At 48.8% G+C, this 15924-nt stretch overlaps 1 protein-coding gene across 5 annotated transcripts in view; it reads left to right on the plus strand.

The window, feature by feature from the left end:
- Nucleotides 1-15924, plus strand: part of RHBDD1 (rhomboid domain containing 1) — a 411942-nt gene that overhangs the window by 393434 nt on the left and 2584 nt on the right. The gene's annotated exons all lie outside the window — the stretch shown is intronic.

Consider the following 15924-nt stretch of genomic DNA (forward strand, 5'->3'; position numbering starts at 1 on the left):
AAGGATCTGTTGACGCAGCTACAGACCGAACTGCTGAACGGAATTACACCAAATATGGCAAAGAGGTAGTCCCCAGTTCAGACTCGTGCCTTTTGCTTAAATGGTGTAAATCCGTTCAGTAGTTCCTGAGAAAATTAGAGTTAAAAAGATAGATATATCTGGGCGGAGCCTAACCACACATCTCATCGTGAGATCTGATTGGCTGTCAGTACTTCATCCAAGAAGTGTTGGCAGCCATCTTGGGACCAATGTCGCTATTTGAAAACTCAGAAAATATGTCCTCATTTTAGTTTTTTAGAGCACTAACCATAATTTTGATGCAAATAAGACCCTCTCATTTATGTAATTTCTAAAGGAAATGCTCTTGGTATTACAGTTTTGATTACATCAAGATGACGTCAGGCGTTCCACACTTTTGGAATAAATATAGAATGTTAGCAATCTAGTTGTTCATTGGGATACTGTTGAGAGGCAGAGGCCAGGGCCACGGACTCTGAAAATTGAAGGCAGGTAGGAGAGTGCAGAGGCAACAATTTGACCACAGTGGGCAGGCAGGAATGGCAGTGGCAGCAAAACAGACTATGGAGGGCAGTGGAAAGGGGGGCAGGGGCAACAAACCAACAATACAGGACTGGCAAGAGAGGCTGTGGCAATATAATAGAACATTGTGGGCAGAAGGAAGAGGCAGTGGTAGTACAACTATACATGCCAACAGACCCTTTTCAGCCAGGAAACGTCCAAAGTTTTTAAGCTCAAATGTGCTTTATTTGATCTGTCTCCTGTCTACAATCTCCTCTTTTTCAATGTAACTTAAAGGGGAAAATCAATACCCCAGTTTTTTCCCCAAAATCTCCCTCTTACCAAGTTCAAAATGTTCGCAAGTATGGTACATTGGATCATGGTAGGCAGGAGGAATTGGGGTAGGGACATGGACTCGGATAACAGAGGACAAGAGGGACATGGAGAGGTGCACCAAACTGACCGTACAGGGCAGGCATCAGGGTTTGCAGCAGCACAATACACCACACAGGGCATGCAGGACGGGAGTGCAGCACAACAATCCATAGAAAGCAATAGGGAGGGGACAGGACCATGCACATGGACAATAGAGAACAGAGGGGAAAGAGGCAATGGTAGCTAGCTGACCATAATGGACAGACAGGAGAGAAAGCTGCAGCATGACAGACCATAAAGGGCAGGAGGGACGGATCAGGGGCATTACAATGGAACAGAGAAGCCAGAAGGGAGGGAATAGGGGTCTGCACATGGAAACAGAGGGCTGGCAGGAGGAGCAGTTGCAGCACAACAGACCAGGGAGGGCAAAAGGGTGTGGCAGTAAAATGGACCAGGGAGGACAGGAGGAAGGGGATAGGGGAATGGCATGTGGACAGGCATGGTGGAGGTGGCAGGGACAGGTTACAGTCATCTGACAATGCTAGGCAGGTGGGAGGGGAGTGGCAGCTTAACAGAACACTCAGAGTAGATAGGAGTGGCAGGTCCATGGAACATGGTGGGCAAAAAGGATGGAGCAGGGGCATGCACAAAGACATCGGAGGGCAGGGGGAAGGAGAATAGGGGAGCAAGCTAAGCACAGAGGCTAAGCAGGAGGTCAATGATGGGCCATAGAATTGGGCAATGGAGGGCAGGAGGAGTGGACTGGTACATCATGCTAAATGGAGGGCAGTGGCAGCACATCAGACCATGCATGGCAGGATGGAGGAGGTGGATGGGGCAGCAAGCTAACTGTTCAGAGAAGGTGGGTATTAGGAACTTTATTGTTTTTAAAATATGTGTCTGTGCGAACTACTTAAAATATGAACAAGTATGCAGCATAATCTCACTTTTATTCAAGAAGAAGAGGACGTTTGTGACTGTGACTCCGGGCTCACGTGGCAGAAACACCCCCTGACCCTCCACCCCCCATCGCAAAACGTAATGCCCGTGAAAAGGGTAGGTGAACGCAGTGGTATATAGAACATAGTCCTGAGAGCACGATTGAAAATGAAAACTAGATATAGTATATGGTATAAACTATGCACCAAAAAGTGTGATACAAAATGAACCGGGCGTGAAATACAATATGCAATACATTGTGCGCAATGACAGATTCATTGGAGAGTGCGAGATAGCACAGGCACTAGCGCGTGCTATGCGATATGCGCCTTGGAGTGTAATATGCACAGGGCAGTGTTGTGTAACCTAAATAGTCTCTAAAGTTGTAATATAAAATATGTGCTGGGGAGTGTAACGTTGCATATGCACTGTGACAAAGATATGGATCCCAGATTGTAATATGTATGGCATAGCGCTGTGCGTTTTAACATAGGCATCGAGGAAGGCACGTTAGATGGGGCAATATAACCCGTGCGAAGGCAAGTGTGGCATGACATATTCATGGGGTGGTGTTACAGTGCACATAGGCTGGAGAGTGTCATAGCATACGCACTAGCTGGTGGAATACAAAACAGAGGTGTGTGGCACTCGGCGGGCACTGGTGGGTGTAACACAGCATTGGGCTCAGCCATGAGCATGCTGTGACTCTCAAGTGAGGTTTGTCTCCTTTCCAGAGAGTAAAATAAAAAGTATTACACATCCGGCGGTGGATGTGTGTTTTATTAACCGTGAGGGGGTTTTCTTGCATTGTTTGGTCGAATTTTTGTCGAATCCCCTTTGAATGGCTTGGTGTGCGTGTGTATTAAATGTGCCCGTCAATAGCTACCCATGTTTGTATAAATAAACGACAAGGGTGTCTACTTGGAGAGTACCCACCTGCGGGGGCGCTGGGATTAGGCACGGTAGGGCGTCAGACACGTCAGAGCTTCACTAGCGGTGTAAATACATTCCACGTGGATTCATTGTATGCATAGTCGCCTTTTAATGAATATCACGCAAATCGTCATGGTGATTAGTACATACGGTTTGTCCAGCATGTCCTAGGTGTTTCTATGAATATACATTTTTTAAAAACAATAAAAAACAAAGGTCGGCCCCGGGGGATGGGGTCCCCGGGGCCATAAGTGACCTGAGGAGGGGGGCAACGCAGCCCCCCTCCTAAAGAATTTTTTTTTTAAAAGGCCATGACCCGGGGGTTGGGGTCCCCGGGACCGATTAAGGCCTTGGGAGGGCCAAATTTATTTTTTTCAACAAAAATTAGGGTGCAGGCCCTGGGATATGGGGTCCCCAGGGCCAATAAATTAGAAAAAGTAGGGGGGCCACACAGCCCTCCTTCTTAAAAAATAAAATAAATAAAAGACCGGCATCGTGCCGGAGGCCACGCCCCCTCCTTGCAGCACTCTGCAAACGCGCCCCCTGGCCAGTTGTAAGTTGGGGAATTAATTCCCCTTCAATACTGGGGGTCCCTGAGGGCCAACTAGCCCAACAGGTATCTCCAGTATGTGCCAGGGAGCTGCGTTGCAGACAGGTGTCCTGAGGCCAGGCCCCTTTTTACACCTCTCTGCAACGCAGCACTGTGGTGCTTACTGAAGGTACCTAGTGGGCTAGTTTGACCCTAGGGACCCTTAGGATTCAAGGGGACTTAATCTCCCAACTTAAAACGGCCACAGGGCGTGTTTACACAGTGGGGAAGGGAGGGGGCGGGGCCTGAGGTGACGTGTGCAAACACGACCTGTGTTTTTTATTATTTAAAAAAATATCTATATTCATAGAAACACCTAGGACATGCTGGACAAACCGTATCTACCTATCACCATGACGATTTGCGTGATATTCATTAAAAGGCGACTATGCATACAATGAATCCACATGGAATGTATTTACACGGCTAGTGAATCTCTGACGTGTCTGACGCCCTACCGTGCCTAATCCCGGCGCCCCCGCCGGCGGGTACTCTCCAAGTAGTCACCCTTGTCGTTTATTTATACAAACATGCGTAGCTATAGACGGGCACATTTAATACACACGCACACCAAGCCATTCAAAGGGGATTCGACAAAAATTCGACCAAACTTTGCAAGAAACCCCTCTCACGGTTAATCAATCAATCAATGAATCATAGCATTTGTATAGCGCGCTACTTACCCGGAAGGGTCTCAAGGCGCTTGGGGGAAGGGGTCTGCTACTGCTCGAACAGCCAGGTCTTGAGTTGTCTCCTGAAGGCGAGGTGGTCCTGGGTCAGCCGGAGGTGGATGGGGAGGGAGTTCCATGTCTTGGCCGTCAGGTAGGAGAAGGATCTGCCTCCGGCGGTGGCTCTTTGGATGCGTGGTATGGTTGCGAGGGCGAGGCTGGTAGACCGTAGCTGGAGGGTGGGCATGTAGAAGGTCAGGCGGTCGTTGAGGTACTTGGGGCCCAGGTCGTGGAGAGACTTGTGTGCATGGGTGAGGAGCCTGAACGTGATCCTCTTGTCAACGGGGAGCCAGTGCAGGTCCCTCTGGTGGCCGGAGATGTGGCTGCGTCGGGGGATGTCCAGAATGCGTCGGGCGGAGGCGTTCTGGATGCGTTGGAGTCTTTTCTGTAGCTTGGCTGTGGTTCCGGCGTAGAGGGTGTTTCCGTAGTCCAGTCGGCTGGTGATGAGGGCCTGGGTGACCGTCTTCCTGGTTTCGGTCGGGATCCATCGGAAGATCTTGCGAAGCATGCGAAGGGTGTGAAAGCATGATGAGGATACGGCGTTGACTTGTCTGGTCATCGAGAGGGAGGAGTCCAGGATGAAGCCCAGGTTGCGTGCGTGGTCTGTTGGCTTGGGGACGGTGCCCAGGGCTGGGGGCCACCAGGAGTCGTTCCAGGCGGAGGGTGATGGTCCCAGGATGAGGACTTCCGTCTTGTCTGAGTTCAGTTTCAGGCGGCTGTTCTTCATCCACTCGGCGACGTCTTTCATCCCTTCGTGTAGGCTGGTTCTGGCGGTGTCAGGGTCTCTGGTGAGGGAGAGGATCAGCTGGGTGGCGTCGGCGTAGGAGATGATGTTGAGGTTGTGTTGGCGTGCGATGGCGGCTAGAGGTCTCATGTAGACGTTGAAGAGGGTGGGGCTGAGTGATGATCCTTGCGGGACTCCACAGATCACTTCAGTGCCTTCTCTTGGATGCCGGTGTTGTCGAGGCGTTGGACTAGGGTGCGGTGGCAGACAGTGTCGAATGCTGCGGAGAGGTCCAGGAGGATGAGTGCCGCTGTTTCCCCGTTGTCGAGCAGGGCTCGGATGTTGTCGGTGGCTGCGATGAGGGCGGTCTCGGTGCTGTGGTTGGCTCTGAAACTGGACTGCGAGGGGTCGAGGGATCCGTTCGTCTCGAGAAAGGCGGCAAGCTGTTTGTTGACGATCTTCTCAATGACTTTGGCGGGAAAAGGGAGGAGCGAGATGGGTCGGAAGTTTTTGAGGTCGGTGGGGTCCGCTGTTGGTTTCTTCAGTAGGGCGCTGAGCTCGGCATGCTTCCAGCTCTCCGGGAAGGTGGCGGTGTTGAAGGAGGTGTTGATGATGTCCCGGAGTTGGGGTGCGATGGTGGAGTCGGCCTTGTTGAAGACGTGGTGGGGGCAGGGGTCGGTTGGAGAGCCGGAGTGGATGGTGTTCATCGTGCGGGCTGTGTCTTCGGTGGTCACCGTGGTCCAGGTGTGGAGGGTGGCGGTGGGGTTCGTTGGTTGGGTGCGTGGATGCTGCGCCGAAACTGTTGTGGATGTCGGCAATCTTGCGGTGGAAGAACGAGGCGAGGGAGTCGCAGAGATCTTGTGAAGGGGTGATGTCGTTGTTGCCGGTGCTGGGGTTGGAGAACTCCTTGGCGATGCTGAAGAGTTCCTTGCTGTCGTGGGCGTTGTTGTCCAGTCGCTCCTTCAGTGATTTCTTCTTGGTGGTGCGGATGAGCTGGAGGTGCTTGCGGGTGGCGTGTTTGAGGGCGGTCATGTTGTCAGTGGTCCGGTCGTGGAGCCAGGCTTTCTCGAGGGTGCGGCAGGTCTTCTTGGAGTCCTTGAGTTCGTCGGTGATCCAGGGGGCTTTCTTGCTTCTGGGTCTGCTGGGAGGGTTCTTCAATGGTGCGAGGTCATCGGCGCAGGCGGTCAGCCACTGCGTGAAGTTGCGGGCTGCTTCGTTGGCGTCTGATGTGCTGGCAGGTGGGTTCTGGCTGAGGGAGGTGGTGAGCTGGTCGGCGGTGATCTTGCTCCAGCTCCTGTGAGGAACCTGTTGCGGGTGGTGGTGGGTTGTGGTTTTTATGAATCTGAAGTGGACGCAGCTGTGGTCGGTCCAGTGGAGTTCGGTGGAGTGGCTGAAGCTGATGTGCTTGCTGGATGAGAAGACGGGATCAAGCGTGTGGCCGGCATAGTGGGTGGGGGTGTTGACCAGTTGCTTGAGGCCGAGGTTGGCGAGGTTGTCCAGCAGGGTGGCGGTGTTGCGGTCCTTGTTGTTCTCCAGGTGGAAGTTGAGGTCCCCTAGGAGGATGTAGTCGGCGGAGGGGAGGGCGTGTGGGCTGATGAAGTCCGTGATGTCTTCGCCGAATTGCGTGCGTGGTCCCGGGAGTCGGTAGATGAGGGTGCCTCTGAGGGTCGTCTTTGGGTCGGTGTGAATCTGGAAGTGGAGGTGTTCGGCGGTGGCGAGGGTGTCGTCGGCGTCGGTCGTGATGCGGATGGTGTTCTTGTGGACGATAGCGATGCCTCCTCCGGTCTGGTTGACGCGGTCCCTCCTGATGATCTTGTATCCATCCGGGATGGCGATGGCGATGTCGGGGGCTGAGGAGGCGTTCATCCATGTTTCAGTGAGGAAGGCGATGTCTCGTGATGTTGTGTCGAGGAGGTTTCAGAGTTCTACGGCGTGTCTGTGGACGGAGCGGGTGTTGAGCAGGATGCACTTGAGGTCGCTGCTGGAGTTTGGCTTGGCGGGCGTGGTGCAGGTACGGAGGCAGGAGAACTTGCAGGTTGTGCAGGTGAAGGGTCCGTGAATGCGTCTTGGGGCGGCTCGGCAGCAGGTGGGGTTTCGGCCGGCATTGAGTGCGTTGAGGGCCGCGGCGTCGTAGGTCTGTCGGGTCGACTTGCATCGCTGGGGACCAGGGGTCCTGGCACTGGGCGCGGTCCAGGCGCGGACGGGCGCAGACGGGCTTGTCTTTGGCGCACCTTCGGCGCACAATCGCCATTTATGGCGAAGTGGGAGGGAGAGAGGAGCAGCTGGGAGGCGGGAGCGGGGAGGGCACAAAACGAAAAGGGGGCGTGGCCGCTTGGACGGCGGCGGGAAGCGGGGAGCGGGGCGGGCAGGCACAGGGGGACTGAATAACAAGCAACAAAGCCAATACAACAACGTTCAGGGGACAGCAGTGACAACAGTCAAAAGGCAAGAAACAATTAGGAAACGAAACGGTTAAACACACACACGTAAAATACGGCGGAGGGGCAGGGAACAGCGAGGCAGGCACAACGAGGCTGCGGGCAGCAGCGAGGCGAGGGGCACACACACAGCTGGTGGCCGTGCGGCGCGGGGGTGTCCTGTGAACACACATCCACCACCGGATGTGTAATACTTTTTCTCTGGAAAGGAGACAAACCTCACTTGAGAGTCACAGCGTGCTCCTGGCTGAGCCCAATGCTGTGTTACACCCACCAGTGCCCGCTGAGTGCCACACACCTCTGTGTTGTATTCCACCAGCTAGTGCGTACGCTATGACACTCTCTAGCCCATGTGCACTGTAACACTACCCCGTGAATATGTCATGCCACACTTGCCTTCGCATGGGTTATATTGCCCCATCTAACGTGCGTTCCTCGATGCCTATGTTATAACGCACATATTATATATTACAACTTTAGAGACTAGTTAGGTTACACAACACTGCCCTGTGCATATTAAACGCTAAGGCGCATATCGCATAGCACGCGCTAGTGCCTGTGCTATCTCGCGCTCTCCAATGAATCTGTCATTGCGCACAATGTATTGCATATTATATTTCACGCCCCGGTTCATCTTATATCACCCTTTTTGGTGCATAGTTTATACCATATACTATATCTAGTTTTCATTTTCAATCGTGCTCTCAGGACTATGTTCTATATAACACTGCGTTCACCTACCCTTTTCACAGGCATTACATTTTGCGATAGGGGGTGGAGGCTCAGGGGGTGTTTCTGCCAAGTGAGCCCGGACTCACAGTCACAAACGTCCTCTTCTTCCTGAATAAAAGTGAGATTATGCTGCATACTTGTTCATATTTTAAGTAGTTCACACAGACACACATTTTAAAAACAATAAAGTTCCTAATACCCACCTTCTCTGAACAGTTAGCTTGCTGCCCCATCCACCTCCTCCCTATCCACTGTTGTCTGAATCCATGGACTAGCCTCCTCCCTCCTGCCATGCATGGTCTGATGTGCTGCCACTGCCCTCCATTTAGCATGATGTAACAGTCCACTCCTCCTGCCCTCCATTGCCCAATTCTATGGCCCATCATTGACCTTCTGCTTAGCCTCTGTGCTTAGCTTGCTGCCCCTATTCTCCTTCCCCCTGCCCTCCGATGTCTTTGTGCATGCCCCTGCTCCATCCTTTTTGCCCACCATGTTCCATGGACCTGCCACTCCTATCTACTCTGAGTGTTCTGTTGAGCTGCCACTCCCCTCCCACCTGCCTAGCATTGTCAGATGACTGTAACCTGTCCCTGCCACCTCCACCCTGCCTGTCCACATGCCATGCCCCTATCCCCTTCCTCCTGTCCTCCATGGTCCATTTTACTGCCACACCCTTCTGCCCTCCCTAGTCTGTTGTGCTGCAACTGCTCCTCCTGCCTGCCCCGCACGGTCTGTTGTGAGGTCCCTTCCCCTGAACTCTCTTGTCTGTGCCCAGGTCCTGACCCTCCCTTCTATCCTCCATGGTCCTTTGTGCATGCCCCTGCACCCTCCTTCTTGCCCATCATAGCCATTGTGCTGCCACTAACCCTCCCGCTCGCCATGCATGGTCTTCTGTGCTGCCATGGCCCCTTCCACCTTCCCTGTGTGGTCAGCTAGCTGCCCCTGACCCCCTCCCACCTTCCCTCCATGGTCTGTGTGTATGCCATCATAGTCTCATTGTTGCTCTCTATGGTGTGTCTTGTTTCTAGTGCCCATGCTGCCTGACCTCCATGGTCATCTTGCTGCTCCTGCCCTGGCCCCTTGCCCCCAGCCCTCTGTTTCCATGTGCAGACCCCTATTCCCTCCCTCCTGGCTTGTCAGTTCCATTGTAATGCCCCTGATCCATCCCTCCTGCCCTTTATGGTCTGTTATGCTGCAGATTTCTCTCCTGTCTGTCCATTATGGTCAGCTAGCTACCATTGCCTCTTTCCCCTCTGTTCTCTGTTGTCCATGTGCTTGGTCCTGTCCCCTCCCTATTGCTTTCTATATATTGTTGTGCTGCACTCCCGTCCCGCATGCCCCGTGTGGTGTATTGTGCTGCTGCAAACCCTGATGCCTGCCCTGTAGGTTCAGTTTGGTGCACCTCTCTATGTCCCTCCTGTCCTCTGTTATCCAAGTCCATGTCCCTACCCCAATTCCTCCTGCCTACCATGGTCCAATGTACCATACTTGCGAACATTTTGAACTTGGTAAGAGGGAGATTTTGAAAATAAACTGGGGTATTGATTTTCCCCTTTGAGTTACATTGAAAAAGAGGAGAATGTAGACAGGAGACAGATCAGATAAAGCCCATTTGAGCTGAAAAACATTGGACGTTTCCTGGCTGAAACGGGTCTGCTGGCATGTATGGTTGTACTACCACTGCCTCTTCCTTCTGCCCACAATGGTCTATTATATTGCCACAGCCTCTCTTGACAGTCCTGTATTGTTGGTTTGTTGCCTCTGCCCCCTTTCCACTGCCCTCCATAGTCTGTTGTGCTGCCACTGGCCTTCCTGCCTGCCCAGTGTGGTCAAATTGTTGCCTCTGCACTCTCCTACCTGCCTTCAATTTTCAGAGTCCGTGCCCCTGGCCTCTGCCTCTCAACAGTATCCCAATGAACAACTAGATTGCTAACATTCTATATTTATTACAAAAGTGTGGAACGCCTGACGTCATCTTGATGTAATCAAAACTGTAATACCTAGAGCATTTCCTTTAGGAATTACATATATGAGAGGGTCTTATTTGCATCAAAATTATGGTTAGTGCTCTAAAAAACTAAAATGAGGACATATTTTCTGAGTTTTCAAATAGCGACAAAGAACTTTTAAATTATTTGTAATCTTGATGTGTTTTTTATCCAGTTGACCACTTGATTAAATGTTGCACCTAGGGGAGAGGATGTGATGTTACTTCCAGAGCTGCAGACTTTGCAACTGGGGAACCAGGTTGGAGTTTCTGCTTCAGCTCAACATTCTGTGATTCTGGGCAAATCACTTAATCTCCCCATGTCTACAACCAAAATGAATTTGATCTTGTGTGATGTAACCAATGCTCATGTAAAGCACTCCAATACCTGACAAGTCTGCACTATATAAAACTGCAAATACACAAAAAATAAGTGTTTTGCACACTTCTGCCATTGGGCTACATGTGGGCTACATCTGGGTCATATTTGTGCTGCATTTGGGCTCTTTTGTCTCTGGTGACCATCTTGGGAGATTTATTTGTTATGAAGTTTCCTAATTTCCTCATTTACTGCAGTCTCCTCAGTAGGAAATACTTTCAGTTTTTTACTTTGGTTCCATCAAGAGGACATTCAGATGTGTCACACATTTGCCATAAATTCTGAATGTTAGCACTCTAGTTGCTCATTAGATCACTGTAGTAAAGCTACTGCTCACCAGGGAAGTCTGCTGCTGGTATTGACAGTGCATGTTTCAGTCTGCATGTCAGAATTTTTTTATGAAATAGAAGAGGATTTGAGAAGTCAAAATGTGCCCTAATTTTTCTTTCTGCAGCACTAATCATAATTTCTATGGCAAAATGAACCCCCTCTTTTTGTTCCTTTTTAAATTAAATGTTTCAAGAGTTACCACTTTATTCCAATCAAGATGGCTTCAGGTGTGCAATACGTTTGTCATAAGTAGGACTGTTAGCGCTCTAGTTGTTCTTTAGAACACTCTGGGAAGCTGCAGTAGAACACAAAGGAATCAACTGACAGTCTCTGCCCTTGTTGTTGGATGTACATGTTTTACTGAGAATGTCAGACTTCATTCTCACATGACTGAGAAAGATAATGTGAATTTACAGAAAATATGCTCTCAGTTTAGCTTATAGATCACCTTCCAAACCTCTGTGGGGAAAAGCATTAGAAAATAATTTTCTCTCAAACATGATTCATGATATCACAGCAGCAGGCTTTTTCACATGGTAAAATCACCTTAGAACACACCATAATTCCTAAAATGAGTATGGTACCATCAACAAATGATTTATAATGTAACTAAAGTCTTAAAACCTTCTATTAACTGCAATGCTTTTTAATGAGGTGCTATCATGTATATTGGTCCCAAGATGGCTGCCAACACTTCTTGGATGAAGTACTGACAGCCAATCAGATCTCACGATGAGATGTGTGGTTAGGCTCCGCCCAGATATATCTATCTTTTTATCTCTAATTTTCTCAGGAACTACTGAACGGATTTACACCATTTAAGCAAAAGGCATGAGTCTGAACTGAGGACTACCTTATTGCCAAATTTGGTGTAATTCCGTTCAGCAGTTCGGGCTGTAGCTGCGTCAGCAGGTCCTATGGGAAAATGCATGGGGAAAACGCGTTTTGGGACCCCCCTTTTTTCTCGCCCCCGCTTGACGAATCACCGTGAAATTTTCAGGATAGGAGCGGACCGGAGCTGGCCAAAAGTTTGGAAAATTCGCGAAGATTCGTCAATCAGCGCCAACGTTATTCTAAATAGAATGTTGCGGATTTCCTATGGAAAATAGGTCCTAACTATAGCTACCTACTGGCGACTGCCAGTAGGTTATATATATATATATATATATATATATATATATATATATATATATATATATATATATATATATATATATATATATACATATATACATACACATACACATACACATACACACACACATATACGTGAGTGTTTTAAAACTTTGTCCGGAAAATGAAGTCAGTACTCACATCAAGGCCTCGAGCAAATGTCAAGCTGAGAGTGCTGGACTTGGCATTATGCCTTACACGTTTCCGATGGTTACATCCTTGTTTACAGGCTGCCATTCAAAGAGTACGACTTTGCGCTCCAAACCACCATATTTGTTTATTTCAATGATATCCTTAATTGCATCATGTAACTTGCTCAGAATTGTGGAACATGCAGTTTGGGCATCAACAACATTCAAACCCAAGTGGGTGTCGCACTTTTAAAATAATAAAAAACATATCCATTGCCCGTGTGGGCTAACAGCTTGTCACAAAGTACCTTTTAACATGTCCCCTTGATATTCCGTTCCATCTTAAAAAACGCTCAGACTCATGGACCCGCTTTTCCTTCTTGCAGCGGTGCTGGCTCCACGGCTTGGACTGCTGTTTAATTTGTTTGAAAAGTTTGTCCAGAGAACAAAGTCAGCACTCATATCGATGCCTCGAGCAAGTGTCAAGCTGAGAGTGCTGGACTTGGCATAGTGCCTTACACGTTTCAGATAGTTACATCCTCGTTCACAGGCTGACATTCAAAGAGTACGACTTTGCGCTCCAAACCACCAAATTTGTTTATTTTAATGATCTCGTTATTTGCATCATGTGATTTGCACAGAATTCTGAAGCATGTATTTTGGGCATCTACAACATTCAAACCCAAGTGGGTGTCGCACTTTTAAAATAATTTAAAAAATATGGAGATTTCTGAGAGGTGGTCGGAGGCCCTGCCTCTTTTTTCCACCACTCTGCAAACACGACTACTAGTTAAAAAACCATAGAAATTCACTGAAAAAAACAAAGGTTACAGGGATATTATAGTTAGGAAATTGAATTTTTAAAAACCTTAGAAATTCACTGTAAAAACCAAAGGTAACAAAGATGGTATTGTTAGGCTCAGGTGTCACTCATACAGAACTAGAAACATTCAGCCGTTACAGTTAGTGAGCTAACTACAACTCATGCCCCCACAATGCACTGCTTATGACCTCACATATTACATCACTCATGACATGATAATTGACATCACTGATGACATCGCTGATGACATCCCAAATGATATCACGGATGACATCATCCGCAGAATCTCTGACACACCCACTCACTCTCCCATATAACCTTTCATACACCCACTGTAACTACCACACTACCATTCGCAAACCCATTTTCTCACACATACCAGTACTTACACAGCCACTCACTGATTCATAGATCACCACACACATCCACTCACTCACCCATACACTCATTCACTCACTTACTAATACAGCCACTGATATATCCACTTATACATCCATACAGCCACTCACACACTGGGTCAGTCACCCATAAAGCTACCCAGACACCTACTCACTCACCCACACAGTCAATCACACATCCATTTACTCACCCATACAGTTACTCACACACATTCTCACTTACTCATACAGATACTAACGCATACTCACTCACCTATACAGTCACCGACACAAGCACACACTCATCCTTACAGCTACTCTTACATTCACTCTATCACCCATACTGTTACTCATATACCCCATCATTCACCTAACTGCCTTTCACATACCCAGTTACCCATATACCTCTGACACATGCACTCACTCACCAACATAGCCATACACACACTCAATCACCCGTATAGCCCCCCGCAAACTAACCCACAAATCCATACAGCCATACATAAGCTCATCCACATGCAGCGCTTTCTGACAACTCAATCTTCTGAAGAAAGTGAAACCTTTTGTCCCACCACTGGACTTCAAAACCGCAGTAAAAGCCTTGTTATTAGCCAGACTGGACTATGAAAGCGTGACATTAGCTAGTCTACCGAACCATCAAAGCGATCATCAACGCCGCCATGAGATTCGCGACAAGGACAAGACGGTTCAACCACGTCACACCATCTCTAAAGTCCCTCTGCCGGCTCCCTTTAGAAACAAGGATCTAGTTAAAGATAGCTTGTATGATCCATAAAGTCCTACACCACAATGAACTCAGATACCTCAAGATCTCAGGAGGAAGCCACTCCTTTCATAGTGCAAATACCACTTTGGTAGAACCCCCAAAGTTAAAGAAAAAGAAAACATTTGCTTGCACTTTCTTGGGATCTGATTCCAGGATAGGGAACTCTCTTCCACCGAAGATCAGAACCAACCCAACAACAAACCCATTTAACAAACCAGATTCATAACGTAAAACATATGGGTTAGCCTGTTGTGAGGACCACCAACACCTTGGATGTAGTGCTCCGAGTTCAAGGCACCATACCTCAACAGCAGGAGAGAGCACCTGATTCTTGTAATAATGTACTATCTTGACTCCAAACTTTGGTGATCAATCCAATCTGTTTATTTCCTGTGTTTTCAGTTGTGATGTTATGGTTGTCTATAGATTATGTATCTTATGTATGCTCTTGTCTTTGTATAGTGCTCTTATACCTACATAAAACTAGATACTGACAGCGTCGCGCCTGCTGTATTGCCAGAGTGGAGTGCCTGATCTCCAGCTCCATGGCTGCTTGTTCGACCAGGTTTATGTATGGGCTCCCACGCCTCCTTTTGATAGGGCCAATGATGCTTCCATAGGGAGGTGTGATCTGCGACTTCCCACCACCATGAGAAAATGTCACTGGAAGATACTTGTGATTTTCTTTGCTTCCACCAAAAGGCATCCCAGTGGTTGTTCTGGGTCAGCCACATCCAAGATGTTGTACATTTAGTACATCCCCTCGGGATCTTTTCTTAAAATGTTGTTATTAGGTTTTCATTGATGGTTAATCAGCAGACAATACATAGGTTGATGTAACAATGCCGAGCTTTGTTCATATGCGTTGCCCTCCACCGTGGTACAGAAGACCTACAGAATCCACAGTATGGGAAGAGCTCAAACTCACTGTTCGTGATTTTCTCCATCCTACCATGCGTAACAAAACAGAACACTTTTCCAACCCACAATGCCAATTAGAAGCATAGACAATAACCATTCGCTCATTAACAGTATATCATCAAATGCAGTAGTGTCAGTAAATAACGACTGCTGAATATTGTCCTTTGTTCATCAATCAGCAAGGAAGCGTGAGTCAGGGACACAGGACAAGGGGGTTAGGAACGGAAATCCCCATGAGGGCTCAGGGTGCAAGGTATTGCAGGGGGGATTCAGCTGTCCAGGACTATAAAGGTTGCCAAGACTTCCTTCCAAAAGGCAGCGATAGACTTCCAGCATACTTCCCTCAGTTCCTCAAGTTGTATGGCAATCCCCTCTACTGCGGCCCATCATTCCACCTTGTCTTTCCACCCGCTGTGGGAGGGACCTTCTGTCATTCGCCAGTGGCACACTGTTTCCTCACAGGCAATAACCAGGGCCAGGTCAAGGAATCCTTTGCCCACCTTCCTGCTCGCCTGCCGTGGGTACATTCCCAGTATACAGATCTTTAGGGTTTGAGGGTCGCATCTTCTCAATGTGCACTCCTTGTCCTCCACTACCCTGTTTCAGTATCCTGCTGTTGCATGACAGTTCATACCATATGTATGAAATCAGCAGTAGCCAAGGTGCAACGCGGCCAGTGCATGGTATCCTTGTGCAAAGGATATCTAGTCTATGTGGGGTGAGGTATGTACAGTGCAGATCATTGAATTGTGTATTTGAGGCATGTGTTCTGTGAAACTATGCACATCCGTTCCTTTTGCTGATCCCATTCCTTTCCTCTGAATGGTCTTCCCAAGTCGACTTTCCTCCTGGCCTGTTTGGCTGTAAACCTGCCAGTTACCATAGACAAACCGGTCCGGTAAATCCAAGAGATGTGGGTAGGGGCCTTGCTGGACCGGCTGACCACAGGTGATGTATCGACCCTGTTAATGTGCCGTAGGCCAAGATTTCCACCTGCGGCAGGCTGTCTTCCCTAACCAAGCCGTCTAGGGCGCAAACT

Source organism: Triturus cristatus, chromosome 11, assembly GCF_964204655.1.
Source record: "Triturus cristatus chromosome 11, aTriCri1.1, whole genome shotgun sequence".
Lineage (NCBI taxonomy): Eukaryota > Metazoa > Chordata > Amphibia > Caudata > Salamandridae > Triturus > Triturus cristatus.